The sequence below is a fragment of the Phoca vitulina genome, unplaced genomic scaffold (genome assembly GCF_004348235.1).
Source record: "Phoca vitulina isolate PV1807 unplaced genomic scaffold, GSC_HSeal_1.0 scaffold4, whole genome shotgun sequence".
NCBI lineage: Eukaryota > Metazoa > Chordata > Mammalia > Carnivora > Phocidae > Phoca > Phoca vitulina.
Window position 1 is genome coordinate 59,488,463 of NW_022589707.1, and position 14,046 is coordinate 59,502,508.

Genomic DNA, 14,046 nt, shown 5'->3' on the forward strand with positions numbered 1-14,046 from the left:
GAGGCTTAACGTCAGACTCCTAGGCCCTTAGCCAGTTAGGTAGTAGGCCCTACTGTGCTCTGCCCCAACTTTCTTCTCGTTCGGCTCCCTGGGCCACAGATGATAGGAAAGCTATTTCCCACAGTCCCTTTCAGCCAGGATTCTTCATGTGACCTGGTGAAAGGAAAGAATTAACACCTGGACTATAAATCTTCCTCCAGCCTCAGAGATGTTTGAGCACAGTTAAATCTGTAGTCAAAGTTCTTGAGATATCCATTGTGGTCAGTCGAGAGCACCACAAATACTCCTAAGTATGTTGTACTTAGTTATCCAAGACTGTTTGCTGTATAACTTGTCATTTACGGAAGGACTATAGTTACAAGAAAGAGCGGGAGGTCGGCACATGACCTCTGGGGTGCTAGGTGGTTAGCAAAGTGTCTAAGTTCAGGGATTCTGAACTCTGTGGCTTCCCTGTGCTGATGTGATCCACGTTCACTCAGCATCTTTTCATTTCCCATGGCCAGAACGTAAGCAATGCATGTGACTGGGGACATTGGGAACAGTAGCCAAGGTCTCTGTGATGCTCTTGCCCTGGACACCCTCTTTTCTGGAAACTTTCTTAAAGATAAGTAAACATTGTGCTGGGTAAGCCTGTTGTGCCTTGAAAGTCTGAATGATCATCCAGAGTGGAAACCCACCCTGGTGATCTTGCACTGAGTTTCTGCCAAGGGGAACCACCTACACGCTTGGAGGCAGACGTGAGCACCAGGTGATGACACGGGCAAAGCCATCAAAGCTTCTAGGAGGCACAGTGGCAGAAGTATCTGGCTTTTCTGGGGCAATGTCCTTGTCTTTCTACTGTCCAGACTTTAGCATCAGAGGGTGCAAGGAGCAAGCTATGGCAGCAGGGATTTTTCCAAAATAAGTAAGAGATGGTGGGATGCATTTTCAGACCCTGCTCCTGAATGTGTCCATTCTATGAGCCAACTGAACCATTCAAATATGCATCTTTTCACCATGTAGAATGGATTCTTCTTCTGCTCTCAAGAATCCTGATCAATGGGGCGCCTGGGTGGCTCAGTCGGTTAAGCGGCTGCCTTTGGCTCAGGTCATGATCCCAGGGTCCTGGGATCAAGCCCCGCATCAGGCTCCCTGCTCAGTGGAGAGTCTGCTTCTCCCTCTCCCTCTGCCTGCCTCTCTGCCTACTTGTGCTCTCTCTCTATCTCTCTGTCAAATAAATAAATAAAATCTTAAAAAAAAAAAAAAAAAAGAATCCTGATCAATAGAGTTAGGGGTTTCTTGTCTTTCGCATTGAAGGGATTGTTCTGAGCATTTTACTTCAGTTTGGCTTTTGCGTAAAACCCTGATCAGAGTTAAACCCATCCTCCCTATGGGCTATAAGGGGCAAGATTTGTTTCTGTAGCCTTTTGCCTAAGATTCAGAAGCCCCCAAAGCTGCCTATGATGTGTTTTGAATGTCTTGACCACCCACCCAAGTCTTTCAGTCAGTGAGATACCATCCCTCGGAGAGGAAGGAAGACTGGACCTGTGGTTAACTCTGCTTGGGTCCCTATGGTCATGAAAGGTTGGGATAATTTGGCCTTTCTGGCCTTATGAATATTAAACAGCCAAGGGAAAGGAAGCTTTGGAACAAGAAGCTTCACTGAGACCCTGCTTTGCTCACACAACAGAGGAGGCCGGAGAGCCGGTGCAATGGGGATTCCCATCCACCTGGCCAAGGTGAAGGTGTCTCCCTCGTCAACCATCACCTGTCACAGCAGCAAGGCCCGGGCTTCACCACAGTCAATGGAGCAACTGACCAGTGGATCAAATTATGTTTATGGACCATCTAATGGGTATTGGGACATTGTAGAAGCTGCAAAGGGAAAAAGAATGAGAAAGACACAATTCTTGCTCACAGGAACTAATGTACAGGAAGAAAAATCAAGCCTGTTATGACACATTTCGGCAGTTAGAGGAATCCAGGGAGGAAGTTAGAGATCAGGGTGGAAGGTGGATAGTCAGGGAGGAATGGTTGGTCCAGGGATGGTAGGGACCCTGAAGCTGAAGGTCTCTACAAATGAAGAGGCATCATTTGGTGGGCGGGGGGAGGGGGGGGGGAGGGCGGGGGAGACAACTTTCTAAGCAGGAAGGCAAAGGGGCAAACAAAGCAGAGAGGAAGTAGGAATGGAGACGGAACTGCCAGTGGGTGGCCTTACTTGCTCAAGGAGCGATGGTTACCTGAACGAAGCAGAAAGAACGTGCTTCTTGAGAACATAAAGGAAAGGGGCTTGAACAGCATCCTAAATCTTGAGTCCCGCTGTTGCTCTGGTGTCCTCAAATGGAGAAAGGCAATAAAAGCAGCAGGTTAAGGCTGCTTTTCATTGTGCAGTTGCCCCCTGCATGTCTCAGAACTTAGGGCTCGCGTTGGGTGACCAGACACACAAGCACGGGCTATGCGCTGTGAAATGAAGAGAATAAATACGGGTTATGTCTAATTCTTCCTCTTGTGGATATGGGAATGTTTCCATCCATACGTTCATTCAATAAGCACTGAGTACCCAATAATAACTAATTACTAATTGCAACTGAGTACTTACATGTATCCGACTGATTCATTCATGTATGCAGCAGACACACATAATTGCCTCCCATTTTTCTCACTAATAGAACCCTTCTGGTCCTGGGGGCTACAAGGCTGCATTTCCCTGCCTCCTTTGCAGATGTGGACGTGGACACAGTTCTGGCCCGCAGTAGCTGGGAAAACTGTCAATGAGGGGACCTGCTTGCTTAAAGGCAGAGCATTAACATGGCAGAAGGAGGAAAAAATCTGAACATAAGGAAAAGGGCTGGAGCAGAATCCTGAGATGCTGAATGTAGGAGGATCAACCCAAAAGGAAGAAATCAGTCCTTATGAGTCAGTTTGAAGATAAAATATTTCAAGATAAACTCTTTGAATTCTAAGAATGACCCCCTTTTAGTATAACCTATTGCATTATTTGGCTAACAGAATAGTTGTCCTTCTTTTTGTATTATCAAAGGCCTCTCTATTATCCTCACCTGGCATGGGCCAGAGACCCAGAGGGGGTGTGAGTATACACTCCACCTCAGAGAGGAGATGTTCACTCCTTTGAGGTAGTTAATGTTACTACTCTCATTTATCGTATGATAAAATGGCGACCTAGGAATCTAAATGATTAGCCAAAGATGACAAAGCCAGTCAGAGGCAAAGGGAGAACTCACACATGGATATGCTTCCGCTGCTTCCTTTAATGTCTGATAGCATGTGAGGGACAGGCAACACAAGAAGGAGCAAAAAACAGTCCTTGCCTGAGGGGAACTTCCAGTCTTTCTGGGAGCCTGACATATGGAAAAACACAGAAAAGAAACGCTAAGGGAGCACAGAGGAAGAAGAAATCGAATAGGCGGCAGTTTGTAGAAAAGTCTCTCACGGTCGTGGAGTCAGTTTAGGGAAATCACCCCCCACCCTCTTTCTCGACCCACTCCTGAGGGCTTAACTGGCAACTGTTGTTCTCAGACAAGACTTAAGTTTCTTAATTTAGTTCCAACACTGGGATAACTAGTCATGACTATGTCCTATGTGCAAAACACCATGCTCCATCTTTCTAGAAAGAGTCAACAAATGGATGAGGAATGTCTTGGCTTTCAAGAAAATTACAATTTGGGAAGAAAAATATTAAAAAATTATAATAAAGGAGAAAAAAATCATAGCCTAGCAAATTCTGTAAGAGTGAATCAAAGGTGAAAGACAATAGGGATACCAATCTGCTTTGATCTCTGATCTTTGATGTCCTTTGTAGGTTGTATCGGTCATTATTACAAAATACTACTGAGTCTTTACTGCATACCAAGTACCATGCTAGGCTCTGGTAATTCAAAAAAGAACAAGACACAGCTTTTGCCTTGCTGGGGGTTGGTGCCCACAGACCAGGCATTCTCAGGAAGGAGGATGGTGGGGGGAGAGGTAATATCACCTACAAGGGGGGGGGTGGAAATTGGTTCTTGTGAGGATGAAAAAAATTCTGTTTTTAAGTGTATAAGGCACAGATATACATGCAGTATATGAACAGATATGACTATGTGGTATTAAAATTTTATGGGAGGCATCGTGATTAGATAAAAATGTCTAGAAAGTTTCTTTGGGGGGGATGATATTAAAAATGGGTTAAGAAACACTGATATAGACAATTTAACAAGCAATTTCAACACAATGTGATAAATGCTGTGATAAGCCAAGTGGATGGTGAGAACACAAAATAGAGACACCCAACCTGGGCTTTAGGGGACAGGAAGACCGCCCTGCAGTCTCTCAGCGTTGGCCCCTCAGCTGAGGCCAAAATGGTGAGGAAGGGCCAGGAAAGGTGTAGGAAGGCATTCCAAAACTATGGAGCATTGTGTGTAAAGTCGTAGCATTGAGAAAGAAAGCATGCCCCACTAATGAAACTGCATGACGTTCACAAACTTCACCAGAAAGTCCAAGTTGGAAAGGGGACATGAGGTTTCCACTCTTACCCATACCAAGTAACCCATACAATTGCCACTTTTGAGTGAGTCCCAAAGCAACCGAAGGCTCTGCAGCAAGTCAACACTGCAATGCAAGCTGCTCTTGGGCCTTAGGACTCTGCAGATCCGATGAGACACAAAATGTCTGTGACAAATTGGGGTGAGGTACAAGCCTCTGGGAAGCAATGAAAGGAGAGTCACAGCATAGAACTAGGGGGTTTTGAAGCAAACTCACACCCTCTTCTGCAGAAAACTATCCTTTCGGGAAATGGGTTTTGGCTTGCTATGAGGTATTGATAAAGATTAAATGCCTAACTGTGAGATATCAAATGACCCTGTGATCTGAGCTACCAATGAAACCTAGATGCCGAGTGTATATGACGGCAATCTATCAGCACGTTCCATGAGTAGATGATTCAGACTTCTTTGACACCTACTTTGGTTGAATCGCCCCATTTCCTCCAGTCTATACTTAAGGCCCCATGGGAAATCCTGTGACAGTTGATCAAGGAGAGAAAAACTCAGTCCTGGTTTACAGGTGTTTCTGCACGACATTCTAGCAGCAACCAGAGGTAATGGTGGCAGCATTACAACCCTTCTCAGGGCTGACTACTCTACTAGTAGCAGTAAAGGAAATTTTTCCCAGTGGGCAGTTTATTTGATCGTTCACTTTGCACCAGAAGACATATGTATCTACATTGATTCATGGACAGTTGTTAACAGTTGATCTGGATGATCAAGGACTTGGAAAGAACAATATTGGTAAACACCCTCCAGTGAGGTCTGGGGAAGGAGTATGAGGATGAAACTTTCAGAATGGGCACAGAGTGTGAAAACATTTTTATGCCATGTTATTGGTCATCAAAAAACATCTATTGCAGAGGAAGTCCTCAGTAATCAGTTGAACAAATGACTTGTAGATGTCAATATCTCCCCAGTCTTCCCAGTGCTCAATGGGCCCATGTACAAAGTGGCCGTGGGGGCAGGAATGGAGACTATCAATGGGCTCAGTATGCATTGACTTCCCCTCACCAAAGCTGACCTGTCTCCCACTGTTGTTGAGTGCCTAACCTGCCAACATCAGAGATTGAGGCCCCTGGTGTGCCAGTATTCCCCAGGGATGAATTTACGTTGGTTATATGGAGGAGGCAGGAATTTATCCTCATCAAATAGACATGATTCTGGATATGAATGGACCATCCCTATTTATAATGCCCTGCCACCACCACAATTTGTGAACATCTGAAATGCTTCATTCATCATCACGATATCATTCAAATATCACTTCTAAGCAGGGAACTCATTCCAGAGCAAAAGAGGCATACAATGGGCTCATGCCAGTGGAGTTCACTAGTCTTCCAATAGCCATCACTAGCAGCAGTTTGCCCAGTAGAATGGGGAAACAACCTACTGAAGACAGTTATGGTGCCAGTTGGGAAATGATATCCTGACAGGACAGGATTCTATTTTATAGGATGCAGTTTATATTTTGAATCAGTGACCAGTAAGTAAAACAGCCTCACCCACAGTTAGAATACATGGGTCCAGGAATCAACCTATGGAATTGCATGTGGTTCCCCTCATTATTCATAATCCACATGCAGAATTTCTGCTTTCTGTCCCAACAACTCTGAGGTTTGCCAGCTACTGATTCAATAGGTGAAGGTGGACTTGATCTACTGGTTGAGATGATTATCTCTGATTACTAGAAGGAAATTGGTTTGAAACAGGGAGGACGACTTGTAGAATCCAGGGATTTCTCTGCCCAAAAAACGGCAGGTCCACTGAAGAATCAGACCCATTAAGAATGAAGATTTAGAACACCTCACCAATTAAAATACCTTGATCTGCTAAAGTTATGGCTGTCAGGAAAGGAAACATGGGATGTGTAGAGGAAGAAGGAGGTTATAAATATAAACAATGGTCCTGTGACTGGCTATAGAAACAATGACTAATGGCTATAAATTTTTTCTTCTTTGCTGATTATATGAATGGGTATATGTTTGTGTAATTGTAAACACAAATTTATTTTTCTCTTACATCCTATCCTTTATTATCTTATACAAGTTTTTTGGCAGTTTACGACTTAGCCTTTAGGCAATTAAATATTCAAATGGAACTGTGACTGAATTTGAGGACCAGGTATTATAGCCCAGAGATAAATGGTAGGATTACTAATGAAGGTGGATACACTTATTGAGACTTTGGGTTCCTCATTTTGAGAAAAGGATGAGAACATCTTCATTTGTACAAAGGATGGTTACCTTGCTAGATGAAAACAGAGAGCTGTTTCTGTTGTTGTTTGGAAGACCAGTAGGCACAGGAAGGATGTGTGTGTGTGCGCTGACCAGTCAAAGGGACGGATTTTGCCAGTTATTAAGTTATTCTTGGTTAGCTTCAAATCCACCCTTCTATACCCGGTTTGTGATATTGGGGCGGGGACTCTACCAATCACATTTCGGCTTTGCCAAAAGGCTTTGTTTGGCTCTGCCAATAGGGGATCCCAGGAAAACTAGACTGAAGGGGGAAGAGGCTGCTCCTTCCTGTTACTCAGAGTCACTCCAGCCTCACCTCTTCCTTCAGGAAGTAGCAGCCCATTCCCCACCAGCTGCAAACTAGCCTCCTCCTGCTCCATCTCAGAGCCACCAGCACCCGCTGTGCTCTGCCCTGTCTGCGGGGCGGGGAGCTTGAGCCACTCAGGGCACCACCTCCAAGCTTCTGAAGTTGAGTCACTTCAACTTCTTCCCTCATTCCTCCAGCCCTCCAGCAGATTAATAGCCGTTTCTTGCAATCTCTGCTTCTGCTCCATCTTAGTGTTCTCTTTCTGCTTTGTCAGTTCTTCAATAACTAGTTAACAGTTCTTTATATTCAGTTCTCTCAATGGCAGTGACTGGTGTGGTTTCTGTCCCCTGACTAACCCCCAACTAATCCAAAAAAATCAACACAGGCTGGATCATAAAGCATCTTACAATAACCATTAAGAAGTTAGGACTTATTCTCAGTAAAATGGCATTGAAGGGTTTTTAAATCAAGAAAGTAACAACGAGATTTGGACTTGAGAAAAATTACCCCAGCTGCACTCTGGAGAATACATTGGAGGGGTCAATACTAGAGGCAATTAGGAAGGGATTGCAGAAATCCAGGTGAAATAGTGCCTTGAACTGAAGAAGTGAAAGTGTTGATTTAAAAAAAAATGAAGTAGTTGCTACTGAGTAGTTAGGACCATAAGGACTTAGTCTGGATTGGATAAAGGTAGGGAAGGAGGGAAAGAAATTTATTTCCTTTGGAAGTGACAAAGAGGAAGCTATCAAGGTTGACAGTCTCTGGTGATGACAGCTGGGTAAGTAATTCGGTTCATAGAAAAGAAGCCCAAACTGAGGGGTAATCAGATTTAAGGCAATCAAATGAATTTGGTTTTGAACTGTGGGCTTTGGCTTTTAGGACATCTAGAGGTGGTTGGATTCAGAGATCTGGAGATCAAGAAAATTCCTGAATTTGAAAGATACTAACAGCTCTGTTGAGATTTAGGGGCCATTTGTGTGACTTCAGGACCTCGGGAAATTTGCTACAGTCTCCTCCTTTTGAGAGAGCTCTTATATAGTGTTTCCTGCCATGCCATCCATGTCTCTCTGCAGAGGGGACTCTAGTGAGGCAGAGGGGACTGCCCTGAGTGTTGGCATGACTACTAGGTGGCCAGTGCGGGCCACTCATCTAGGAGGAATTGAGGAGGAGGTGCCTAAAAGCATGATGAGAACCTGGTGAGCAAAATGAGACTCTCTGAGAGGGTAAGACCACTGAAAAGCAAATGTCTAACGTGCCACTTGATGAGGACATGACCAATAATTGCTGACCCAACAGGGGACCCATCTATCACCTTTACCGATTCAGTTCCATTCTCCTTTGGGAGGAAGTATAACAGTATAGTGGTTAAAGGCACAGGCACTAGCAAACTCATAAACGTTGATCCCAGCTCTTGTACTTACCAGCTGTCTCACCTCTAGCTGGTTATTTCATTCTTTTAAATTTCAGATTATTCATCTATAAGAGAAAATAATAGCAACCCAAATCATAAGAGAGTTGAGGTTTAAATGAGAGAATCCATATAAAGCCCAACTGAGCATTCTGTTAGCTGTATGTGCTAGCTACCAGTTTATTGCCTCCCTTTCCAAAGTCATCCTGCATTACCAGCTCTGTGCTAATGCAGATTTAAATACTTCCTTGCACTGAGCACAGTATTGAGCTTTGTCGATGGATGGTTACTGCAGGAGGAAGGATTTTTCTCCCTGACTCCAGTGTGCTGCCATTTTTGCTTCTGGCTCCTGCTGTGTAGAGGTCAGCGGCACAGGTCTTGGGATATCCAGGGGTGCTCTGCCCCGGCTGCACACCCGGGATTTGTAGTCTCTTGTCAAGCTTGTAGCCTGGCCCGGACTGGTGAACACTTCCCATGGCCCTCCCAACATGGACCCCAGACATCCCAGGCCTCGCGGCACCTGACTCACTCCATGCCTGCTGCCAGCCTCAGCCTGCCTGTGCTCCCAAAGTTCTTGCGCCAGGTCCTCCAGATACGTACACCGCGTACCCCAGGCTGCATACTGCCCTGCCGATGAATGGAATCCAGCTACCTCAACTCTCTTGCAAGCCCACCTGCCAGCCTCAGCATACCCGCTTGGTACACTTTCTGCAAGCTTCCTGCTTGCCCAGCAAATACAGACTACCTCTAGCCTCTCTGCTGGCCCCCGGGCTTCAAGCACGCCTTTTCCAGCGAGCTCTGAATCCCAGCCTTGGGGAGGGCCCCCCCATTCCAACTCGGTCCTTCCTTGGATAGTGTATCCTTTAGAGTTCTCCCTAGATCTTTTTAGTTCTTTCTCTATTTAATACTTTTTTATATTAAACCTTCTATATTCAAATTAATGGTGATTTCTGTTTCCATAATGGATCTTGACTGATGCACTATTTTTGATATCATTATTTTATTCAACAAACATCTATTGAGTTCTTGCAGTGTGGTTGGCACTGTTGTGCATACTGATGAAACTGCAATAAACAAGACAAAATTCTTGCCCTTATGGAACTTGCATTCTCTAGGAAGACGGATTGGGACACCAGTTAAATGATGTGAGATGTCTGTCTCTAGAAGGCAGAAGATACCCCTCACATGTTTCATAAAGCTTTGAGATCAAATTCATATCTTAATGTTCAAAAAGCTGGTGCAAAAGATCAACTCATTCAAATCTAGTTCATTCAAATGTTTTTACCATAATCTTTTCTTTTAATCATTTAAAAATCACATTGCTGGGACGCCTGGGTGGCTCCGTTGGTTAAACGTCTGCCTTCGGCTCAGGTCATGATCCCAGGGTCCTGGGGAGGAGTCCCGCATCGGGCTCCCTGCTCCGCGGGGTGTCGCTTCTTCTTCTCTCTCCCACTCCCCCTGCTTTATGCTTGCTTTCGCTCCCTGTCAAATAAATAAATAGAATCTTTAAAAAAATAAAAATAAAAATCCCATTGCTTTTGAGTAAGCTTGTCTTACAAGTCCATTGTGATAAACATTTTAAATTTACAATTTTACTCTTTTTATCCTGGTGCTTGGTTCTCTTTTCAGTCATCTAATGTGAGTGGCGGCATTCACTAGATATGCCGTTACTCTGCAGATAGTTATTATTTTAAAGTTGCTTAGCAACAATTATTTAACTTTGAGCTTCTATCAGCTTTCGCACTGAGATGTTTTGAAACCCTGAAAAGGGTGTACTATTTCAGGTATTTAGCATTGAACTCCATTATTTCTTTGCTAAAATAGCACAGTCTTAGAGTTTGTATAGAAATTGCACATTTATTAAAGCCCATAATAATTGCTGACTGAGCCCAGCATTTCTACATGTTTCTATCAGACTTAGAGATATTCAGAGCACAAAACTAGTTGAAATAAATAAATTTGTGTTTCAAATTCACTAATCTTGAGCGTGAAGATGCATTTCTTGATCAAATAAATTCTAAAAATGAAAAGGTGAAAAATGTGGTTAGACCAGATAAACTTAATCAGCCTCTTCAAACTGAATAGCTTTATATGAATCTAATTGACATTACAAAGGTCCTATAGTCTTTTGTCTATCAGGTTTCTTACTAAAGAATAAATTAGAGACTGAAGAGAAGATGCAAACAACCTCACCTGCCGGTCACTGCAAAACCAAGTTTACTTGAAACACATCAACATAAAATAGTGCCAAGGGCTAGAAAGTAAAGAGCTTTATAAAAAACAAAAGCAACAAGTGCAAACACAAAACTAACCCTTATCTTTATTTTCCTTCTCAAGCCAGTGTGTTCCTATAGTACATATTGAACACATTCATGAAATACTATGAATAAATCAAAACTGTAGAGAGTTGGATTACGCTAAAAAAGAAAAAGGGGGGAGCTAATTATATCAAATGAAAGAAAACCTGTGGTTGATTAATAAAATGATTATTTTCCGACTTTATTGAATATTGAGTGTGGGCACCTGTTGTATTTTTTTTTTTTTTAATCCAACAGCATACTCAATAGCAAAATGCTCTTTTTTTAAACAAGGTCCATTATGCCATATGTCGGGAGTGGAGAGGCCAAGAATAATGGTAAACATTCATAGAAACCTTACCCAGTCAAAATATAAAACACTGTCACCCAGGACCCTTAGCCCATGTATCATTCCCAATCCTAACTTTGTTTGCTCCCTTAGAGGTAACTACTTTTTGTGACTGTTATTTTCTTCCTTTTCTTTATAGTTTTACCACTAATACCTGCATCCCTTACACTGTTGTTTCACTTTGCCTGGTTTTGAACTTTGTACCAATGGATTCATACTGTATGTGTTAGGATTTGACTTAAATTCTTTCCATCAGTATTGTAGTTATGAGAGGATGTAGTTTATTCAGTTTCATTGCTCTCTGACTACACCATAACTTTTTATCCAGTCTGTTTGAGGGACATTAGGATTGGTTCTGGCTTGGGTCTGCTAAAATCATTCTTATATGAGCATTCTTGCATAGTATCCTAATCTACTACAAATGCACAAGATTATCCAGTGTACATATGTCAGAGTGATTTTGTGGGTTTTAAAGTAATATTAATAACAAGGATAGCAATAACAATGATAGAAAATTCTTTATAGTTTTTATTATGTTCTGGATACTGTTATGAGCATTTCACATAGATTAACTCATTTAATCTTCACCAAAAAACTCCCATGAGGGCAAAACTTAGTTCCTGGGGCAGGAATTGGGAGTAAGAGAGTAAAAATCTTACTCTTTTTATATTTGAAGTCACATCCTCAAGGTCATAGAAGTAAAAAGATGGGATTCAAATCCATGTAGTTGGCAACAGAATTGGTACTCAACCACCACATCATAATGCAATAGTATTTATACAGTATAACATCTTCAAATTTGTTAGAGAATGTCAAACTGTTTTCCAGAGAAGTTATGCTAATTAACACTCTCATTAGCAAGATAAGAGAGTGTCCATTACTTTCTATCACTTTCCACACCTGTTATTGTCAGTTTCCTTATTTTACTCAATTTGAAAGTTGTGTAATATAATCTCATTGTGATTTATACTTGAATTTCTCTTACAAATGAAACAAAGGATTTTGTTTACTGACCATGTGAATTTCCTTATTTGTGAATTTCTTGTTCAAGGTTTTCGTCCATTTTGTTTTGGATTTTATATCTATCTTATTGATCTATAGTTTTTTTTAAGATTTTATTTATTTGTTTGACAGAGAGAGACACAGCGAGAGACGGAACACAAGCGGGGGGAGTGGGAGAGGGACAAGCAGGCCTCCCGCAGAGGAGGGAGCCCGATGCGGGGCTCGATCCCGGGACCCTGGGATCATGACCTGAGCCAAAGGCAGATGCTTAACAACTGAGCCACCCAGGCACCCCTGATCTATAGTTCTTTAGATGTTCTGCATATTATTTCTTTGAGCATTATTGATGTGATACAACTATCTATTCATATTCTGAGGCATGCATTTGCACTTACTGCTTTTGATGGAAAAGTAACTTGTTAATGTGTTTAGATATGTTCACTTTTTTCCTTTACAGCTAGAGCTGGTTGTGTCTTTAAAATAAAGTCCTCTCCTGGGGCACGTGGGTGGCTGTCGGTTAGGTGTCTGACTCTTGATTGCGGCTCAGGTCATGATCTCAGGGTAGCAGGATCAAGCCTGCATTGGGCTCTGCGCTGGGTGTGGAACCTGCTTGAGATTCTCTCTCTCCCTCTCTCTTTGCCCCTCTACTTCCACCCCTGCTTGGGCTCTCTCTCTCTCACTTTTGCACTAAAAAAAAAAAAAAAAAATCCTCTCCTGGGGCTCCTGGGTGGCTCAGTGGGTTAAGCATCTGACTCTTGATCTCAGCTCAGGTCTTCATCTCAGGGTTGTGAGTTCAAGCCCTGCATTGGGTTCCATGCTGGATGTGAAGCCTACTTAAAAAAAATCCTCTCCTACCCCAATATTTTGAAGATATTCTTTATATTGTGTTCTTACAGTGTCGTAACTTTGTCTTCTTTTGATCTTTAAGAAACCTACAACCAATTCTAGGTACCCAAGATTTTTTTCCCATAAAAATATCTGAATTTCCTAGAACCATTTGATGAAAAGCAGTCCTTTCTGCCCTGTAGGATGGTACCACCATTGGATAAGCTAAGCCTCCATATAATAAAATGTTGCACTATCTTCGTAACTACAGTTATAGTGTATTTCAATATCTGGCTAGCAGAGAAAGTTCTATTACATTCTCTTCTTAGTGTATTGGCTATTCTTGGTCCTTTCCACTTCCATATAAATCTTTAAGCTTTTTCAATTAAAAAACCATTTGGAATTTTGATGAAGATTACATCGAAACTATAAAGCTTCAGGAATAATTATATCTACAATTCTAAATCTTCTAATCTTTGAGCATGGAGTAACACTTTTTAAATGGTACTGTATTCGTAAACCTGATGCAAGTTTACAAAATTTACTGTACATTGACAAATCTGCAATGAGAAATTAACTACACAAAAATGAAGCATGCTAAATGTGCAGATGTTGACCTGCTAGCCATCAGGATATGAATGAATTCAATAATGTATTCAAGATTTAGCCTTAGGTATAAGGAACTTTAATGCTTTAAAGAATTCTGCTTTGTCACTTACTATCTGAGCACCTGGCAATCAGAACTGTATACAAATGTCACCAAGTGAACAAAAGAATACCACATTTTCAGTCTTCTTTAGTGTCTTTAAGAAAAATTTCAAAATTTTCTCCAGAGAGTTTTGAATACCTTTTGTGAAATTGCTTTGTATTTATTTGTTACTATTTTAATAATATTTTTATAAATTTTCACATTGTTGCTGCTTATATAGAAATGCAATTGATTTTTGTACAGCAATTTTTGCATCTAACAAACTTGTTAAATTCTCTTATTCTAATAATTTATAGATTATTTTGGATGTTCAACATATACATTAATATTGTCTCAGACTAACAGTTTTGACTTGAAAAGCAGTGATGACAAATATTCTTGTCTTTTTCCCA